Genomic DNA, 8,320 nt, shown 5'->3' with positions numbered 1-8,320 from the left:
GAAACTTTAAGATTGCTTCAGTACAAACACAGGGAGCTGAGGTTTTGAGGCATTTGTTGGAATCCATGCAAAATTAGAAATGCTCACATGCTTATGCAATGGAATTTATTTTTTTAAAAAATGAGCTAATATCATCAGGAAGGTAACTGGCAAAATAATTATGTCTCCATTATGCTAGGTAAGTAATGAACAAATAATCTTTTTCTCCTAGCCCATTATATGAGTCTGTCTTACGACATGATTGAACCTGTTTCACAAATAGTGTATCTGGATGACTAGAAAATAAAGAAAAAAGAGAGTTTCTAAGCTGGTATGGCAATTATTATATTGTATTATTTACTTCAGTTAGACAAAAAATCATCTGCTCAGCAATATTTTCCTGCTCTTAATATATTTACATCATAAATACAGTAGAATTTTCTTAATTGGTTTTGAGAGTTTTAGAAAATTCCCTTGTTAATAGATGGAATTTCTTAGATTTTTTTGTCTTTTGTTGTTGTATGGTATTCTGATAAAATTGTCAGATTAAAAATGAAATTATATTAAGAAACTCATAAACTGGAGGTATAGAAATGTATTTCTTTGGGGTTTTTTCCAGGTCTCTACAATAATTTCTAATGAAAAAAATAGGGTAGCTGCTCCCACATAATAAAGAAAAACAAAATCCTCACAAAACTTATGTGGAAAATAATTCAAGCCTATAATTTTATTGCATATCTAAAAGTCAGATTTCTATCTGTTTAAATTCCATATTGTGACACATAAAATGACTTGCACACAAGTTTTTCATGATGCTGCAGTAGAATGTACAAAGTACAGTATGAAGTGCTCTAAACTCTTCCACCTCTGAAGGTGGTTATTTGACCCTTTCTGGAGGATTTCCTTTCTTCAGCAGGTTACTGACTTGATTATTTCTAGTGGCAAAATCTGTGCCCATAAATGTCATTTCACTGGATGAATATTCGAGGTCCTAAAAATTGTCCTCTCTAAATAGCTCCAGATTTTCTGTTTAGGAAGCAATGGTGAATTCTTTCAAAGTAATTCCTCTTTTATCCTCTTTGATGTATCCTTCCACAAAGAATCTTACCTGGAACTGAGCCCAAATTGACATAGTAGGTAATTCCTGAATTGCTGTCCTTGGGGATCTCTTCTTCCATCACGTAACCACATGGTACATGAATATTTTCAAGAGACTAAATAGACACATCCTACCCTTTCAAACACAAAAAAATAAGAGATATTTTCCACCATTGTTATAAATATTTTGTAGTTAGGAAATGTGTATGATTTCGTTTCAAAAGCTGCTGGTAGAAATGCTTATGCAACATGCTAGACTAAAGAACACAGTATTTGGTTTTATTCTGTTTGTGACACAGAAAAATAGCTTATTTAATCATTGCACCAGAAAGTGTGGCATGCTCAGAAGGTAAACTTGCAAGACATATTAAAGACTTTCCTGCATTTCTGCAGAAATATAGTGCTTGAATCTACAGATAAAGACTCTAGGTTTTCAAAGAAAACTTTGCGTAAATTCTCTATGTCAGTTATGAGTCTACGCATTGACAGATTACTCATTCATTGCTATAAGATGATGCACTATGGAAGAGTAGAACATGACCAAAGTTATGCTTCTGTCTACCAGGTGTATTGGGACCATACAGGAAAAGAGGGAAAAAAAATGAAGAAGAGATAACCAACAGAGACCTTTGATATGGACATAAGGAGCTAAACATGCTGTATAAGACTAAATATACCAGAGAACTGGCAAGAAGGTCCTAAACAAATTGGTGATTTAACTTAAATTTATACTCTAATATTCTGCAAATGTCAGTTTGCTGATTTTGAAGACTAAGGCCTTCTCAGAGAGAAATAGTGTGACCAAATATCTTGGTAACAGCAGAATATTTTATTTGTGATAAATTAATCTCTTCAATTGTTAAAAATTGTAATTAACGAAAAAGTATGTTAACATTAAATTCAGAAATGGATAATGACATTAGCAGACTACTGTTGCATTTTGCTAGATGTAAGGAAAATCTACATGTTTATGGATTTTTTTTTCTTCTCATATTCAAATACAAACATTTGGCAACTTGACCATCCTTGTTTCCTGTTCCTTTCTTGTCAGAAATCCTACCTTCTTGGCAAACCATCCTCCTGACTTTCCTCTCATAAACTAGATTCATTGTGCAATTTTCTTACATTACCATGTCTTTTTAACCCTTAGGTTGCCCTAAATTCTCTTCAGTAAGGAGCTTCTAGCTTTCTACTGCAGTCGTCAGTAAACTAAGAATATGAAGCTGTCATGAATGTAGAATGGATCTGCTTTATAAGGCAGGTCTCATGAGATAAATTCCCAAAGTCAGATAATGTTGCAACACTTGCCTATCCCTTAAAAACTGCTGCTTCATTAATATTTTCATAGAATCATAGAATGGTTTGGGTTAGAAGCTACATTAAAGATCATCTGGTTCCAAACCCCTTGCCATGGTCAGGGACACCTTCCACTAGACCAAGTTGGTCAAAGCCCTGTCCAACCTGGCCTTGAACACTTCCAAGGTTGGGGCATCTACAGCTTCTCTGGAAAACTCGTGCCAGTGTCTCACCACCCTCACAGTGAAGAATATCTTCCTCATATCTAAAATATACCTACTCTGACCCTGTAAAAAGTCCCTCTCTGGCTTTCTTGTAAGCCTCCTTTAGGTAATAGAAGGCTGCTATAAGGTCTCTCAGGAGCCTTCTCTTCTCCAGGCTGAACAGCCCTCGCCCTCTTAGCATGCCTTTGTAGGAGAGGTGCTCCAGCCTTCTGTTCATTTTGGTGGCCCTCCTCTGGATTCGCACCAACAGGTCTGCATTTTTCATGTGCTAAGGACCCCAGAGCTGGATGCAGCACTCCAGGAGAGGTCTCACCAGAGCAGAGTAGAGGGACAGAATCACTTCCCTTGGCCTGCTGGCCATGCTGCTTTGATGCAGCCCAGGATAGTGTTCGCTTTCTGGGCTGCAAGCACACATTGACAGCTCATGTTGAGCTTCTCATCAACTAACACCTGAAGTCCTTGTCCTTGAAGCTGCTCTTGACCTTTCTGCCCAGCCCTTATTGATATCAGGGATTGCCCTGATCCAGGTGTGGGACCTTGCACTTGGCCTTGTTGAACTTCCTGAAGTTCACACAGGCCCACCCCTCAAGCATGTCAGGGTCCTTCTGGATGGCATCCCTTCCCTCCAGCGTGTTCACCACTCCACACACCTTGGTGTTGTCAGCAAACTTTGAGGGTGTACTCAATTCCACTGTCCAGGGAGAACTGATAAGGGAAGATGAGGAAGAACAACTGCCAGACAGTTGTGGAGCAAGAGAATTTAAAAGCACTGCCAGGATTGCACACATGCATGAGTGTTTGACAACCAAGATAAAAATGAAGTAATTGACAGATTTGCTTGTACTGTAGGTCTGTTTAAGTGTTTTAGAGGTTTCCAAAATGAGAGAAAGAAAGCTGAGTACATGAGAAATCATAGAGAGTTCTACTTGCAAGTGTTAGAAGACCCAGGTTAGCCCTGGCCAGCCCGTATACCACCTAGGGCTACTAAACATTCCCACTGTGTGAGGTGTGGGGCCTCCAAAACCTTTTATGTTCACTCTCTTAAGCAATCTGAGGAAGGGAAAGAAAAAAAAAAAAAGTAGAAAAATGGAAAAAACTGTATCAGAAGAAGCCTGTCTTTACAGGTCTTACATTATTTAATTAGAACAACATTATTTCTCTGGATGGGGACAGAAAGAGACACTGGCATGGGAATGGGCAGCTGTGAACACTTCTCAGACCATCCACATAGAAAAGGCCAAGCCCAGGTGGGTCCTGTGTTTCCTTATGGTCGGTTTCAATGTTTCTCTCCGGTTACCACAGTGACATCATTGTTTTGTTGTGGTTCACTAGGGAAAGCGATTTGTTCTCAGTAGATTCCACTTACTAACTTTGTATTATTTTATGCGTTAATGTCATTTCTTTCCTTTTTCTGTTTAAAATTAAATTCAAGAAATAAATATTTCATGAACATTTCGATTTAATTGTGCAAAGGAATACAGAAAGCAAGAACCCAAAAATGTATATAAGACAAGAACTTTGGATTACTTTTCAAAGATATGAGGAAATTCAAAAGTCAGAATCACTATGGGTTCATCTGTAACAGTTATTTTCAGATTTTTATAATGAAAAGTAGAGGCTTGTCCTCTTTTTCTCAGTATTATATGTTGCAGCTGAACTTTCATTCTATTCTGGGAATATTTCCCACCTCTCTTTTTTAATAATTTTGAGGCTTTTTTTTTCTACAGTATCGGTTTTAAATTTTCAGCCTTTCAAGTTCAGAATTGTCATAAAGCTCTAAATATCTCTACTCTTCCTCACCTGGAAGGTCAAGCCAGTGTGCCAACAGCATCCTGGTTGTCCGCTCAAGCAAAAGGAGCTTAAACAAACCATATGTTATGTCTTACTGATTAGATTTACATATGACATTATACAGGTATATGTCTATAACCAAAAATACAATCTGATTTCAATTTGCAGTCAAAAGGAAACAAAGTTGTCACATCTTTCAGCAGGATATCATGCTCTCTTCTGCTTTTTGCAGTTAGTGCTGCTTGCTGTACAATGGTTAGAAAAACAATTTCTGATATGAAAAGTAATAGGAATAAAGAGAAAAGACTGATAAAGAGAAAAGAATGATATCTTTATTTTTATTTAGCAAAAGTCTCTGAAACTAGTGATTTCTATAGCATATTAAGACTTTGGGATTGTTTCATGTCCTTTCTCTTTTCTTCTTCTTCCTTTTTGACAAGGAAAAACCAAATGTTGGCAGAGGTACTTGTCCAAGTCACTGCAACATACATTAGTTTAACACTTCTTCTTTACTGTCAGTAAATTTAATGCAGCAGCATTAGACTGCTGAGGGGTGCAAAATGTTGTGGTCTATTTGATTGCTGGTTCAATTGAATTACACTGGCAGAAGTCCTTAACTGACAAGTTGTACCAGCAAAACTCCATTTTTCTCAGTAGATCTCATACAATCCATTTACCATATTGGCACAATGTGATCTCTTTAATACACCTTCATTTATACCAAGTGTTTTGCTACTAGTATACCTAACTATGCTGGCATGGTGAAGCAAAGCTAACACTGAAAATATTTAAGAATCCAAAAGCATACTGTTTCTCAACTTTAATAAACCCTGTGTGGGCAGAACAATATGTTCCATCATGAGCAACTTAAGCAAGAGGCATGTTTCCCCATTTCTTTTTACTATTTTCTGTTTTTTTCTGTCCTCAGCTTTGCTTACAAAATTTTTTCATGTGGCAGATGCCTGCCAACAGTATTATTATTGGGCTTGTTGATATTTATATTCTTGGTCATATTTTAGAGACGAGTTTGTTTTTCTAAAACAGATGTCTGTCAAAGAGATTTTATCAACAGAAGAATTAGCTTCTTTTTCTTCATACTTTGAAAGAAAGTTGGCTTTGAAAAAGTCTTATCACTGTACTAAAGATAATGTTTCAGACTGTTAAGTCACAATCTGATTCTTCAAAGCAAGTTAATTAATCTTCAAATGCATATTTAATCACACATCCTATGCATTTCAGCACAGCTCAGGCTTTACATACATCAGACAATATTTTCAGTAAAAGGTGAAATGAATAATATACAACATTTGAAAAGCATGAATTTTAATCAAGAGTACATTAAAAGTATATAATTTGGGATCTACAAGGCTGAACCTTGACTGACTGGCTTTGCTACAAATCAGTGTTGCTGAATATCATTATTATTGCTTGACAGATGCTCTATATCAGCTGGGAAGAAGTTACTGGTTACAGTTCACATACAACTGACAAGTCCCTACTTGGTAATCACCACCAAGTGACACAAATCTGTAATTTACTTGCACAAGTAAGTCTAAAGGCCGAAGATCAAAATAACAGTAGAGGGGCAAGACACACAGGCAGGACAATATGTACTGCCTTTCCCTAGGATGCATTTTTCTCTTTCAGAGCTAATAATTTAAAATTTTTTTAAAAACTTGCACAGAAACCTTTTCAAGGAACTTTGAAAACTCTTAAGTTATATATCTCTATTCAATTCCCTTTAGCAAAGTACATTCAATTTGATATCCATTACCAACAGAACCATTTATTAAATGCATTTGCTTTAAACAGGGACATTTCTACTAATGCTTGCTCTTTTGTTCCTTCCTATGATCTTTCGACTATTTTAAAGATACACTGACAGTTTATTATTCCAAAAAGAACCAATTTCTAAACTCTGGGTTTGGCTAGAACAACTGTTAAGACCATGTGTCTGTTTTAAAATGTCAGTTACAAAGTACTTTCTTTCCCTTTACCATCTTTTTTGTTCATTACTGCAATTTTCTCTGATACTTTCAACTCAATAACAAGAATTTTTGATTTGCAGCATGATGACCTCCTTTATAAAAAGTCAGCTTTCAACCACTCTGGATTTTAGTGAAATAACCTCATAACATTTTCCACAGCAAAATGCTATGATGTAATTGCTTTTGAATTATGATCACTGCAAAAGACTGTGAATGAGAAAAGCCTCACAAGTAAAGTGAAACAATAGCTAAGCACATTTTCTTTGTACAAATACAGTCTATTTCAAAACTATTCTATGCACAAGTTTTCTTTTAATAAGCATTGTACTATAAATGTACGACATTGTTGGTGGAAGATCTGCTTATTCTGAGGAGACATAAATTATTTAAATTGACTATTTCATAACACATCTGTTCCTTTAACATGTGAAAGAAATACTTCTCTCTGCTGTCCGCTGGAAAATAGTTAATTAGATTCTCATCTACATGGAGAGACAATTAGGCTATTAGCTATAAATAAGGCACCTGACAGACACGAGGCTTCTCCCCTTCCTAAGACATTGTTTATAGACCAGTGCCGTACTTAAGATGGTTGTTTTTCATGAATACCCACAAAGACAGGTTGTTTAGTTTCAGCTCATGGAGATTTCACAAGCCATGTGATGATTGGTAGGTATTAAGAGTATCATATTAATGATTTGGGTTATAGTTTATTATCCCTTTTGCTTAGTTGGAAGACTGAGGTATTTTACTTGCAACATCATGTCTAAAATTCATCTAGGAGCTTCCTATATTTTACATACATACTGCAAAGAACATGAAAACTGTTTGAAGTGCACCTACAAAAAACAAAAAAAGTACTGAATGCCATTAATAACTTCCTACTGTTGCTTCAAGAAGAAATCTGATATTTCAGAGTGAAAACTGAGCATGCTTTTAGTATTAAAGCTACTTAAGTTGGAAAACAAAGTACTATTAGATAGGTATGATGTTTCCTTAAAAACAGAGGGAAACCAACCAACCATCCAAACTCACAATATTTTAGTATAAGAAAATTCAGCTAATAATTATTAATGATAAAGCCACTCTAAATTTTGAAGCTGAGGATTCCTTTGAATTTAAAGATATTATCCTGAGAAAAAATATAATGGAACAAATATTTAACTCAAAGAGGACCATCTTTGAGAAGAAGGAATTAAAGAAAAGTCATCAAATAAGTTTTCTTTAGGTGCTGCTTATATAAAGGGATATCCTTGTCATACAACATCTTTTTTTGCAAGTTGCTCTTTCGCAATTTTACAGAAGCGGGGAAGACTAATCCTTTATGACTGCTAACAGGCATAACCAATGTGTGTGTTGTCACCATATTTTTTTAATATAGAGACTTTGTTTAATTTCTTTACCTTCTGTCTAATCATTTACTTTTAGGCATAAATACTAGAATATCTGGATTTAAAAAAACCAGCTTTTTATAACTACTGAAATAGCATTGGACATTAGATACTTGAACATTACTTGGAAACTCTTTTGGAAGTGGGTTAGTTAACTGGTTATGGAAAGATTTTTTTTTTTTTCTCTAAAATATCTGGTGCTATCCCCAGAGGAACAAATATTAGCTTGACATGAAAACGGCAGAATTTAGTTAGATGTCAATTTGGTATGATCACTTGGTAGCAATCCTTCTTGAAAAGAATTTAACCTGATTAACAAGTAATGTACTTCTGTGAGAATGTTTAGCTTTTCAGAGTTGAATTCATGGTGAGTCACAAAGCACCCAAACCTTCATTCATTCTTATTAGAACACTATTAGAACAGAGATGTAATTGAATTTTATGTTATTTTATGGCACAAGAAACAAATCTCTAGGATCCAGAGGGAATTCATGCAGGATCGCTCTGGAAAGAACCATTTAAAGTTGGCTCTGAGAGAGTGACCTCTAAAGTT

The sequence above is a fragment of the Myiozetetes cayanensis genome, unplaced genomic scaffold (genome assembly GCF_022539395.1).
Source record: "Myiozetetes cayanensis isolate MyiCay16 unplaced genomic scaffold, myiCay2020 scf7, whole genome shotgun sequence".
NCBI lineage: Eukaryota > Metazoa > Chordata > Aves > Passeriformes > Tyrannidae > Myiozetetes > Myiozetetes cayanensis.
Note: the sequence above shows the minus strand (reverse complement) of the source record.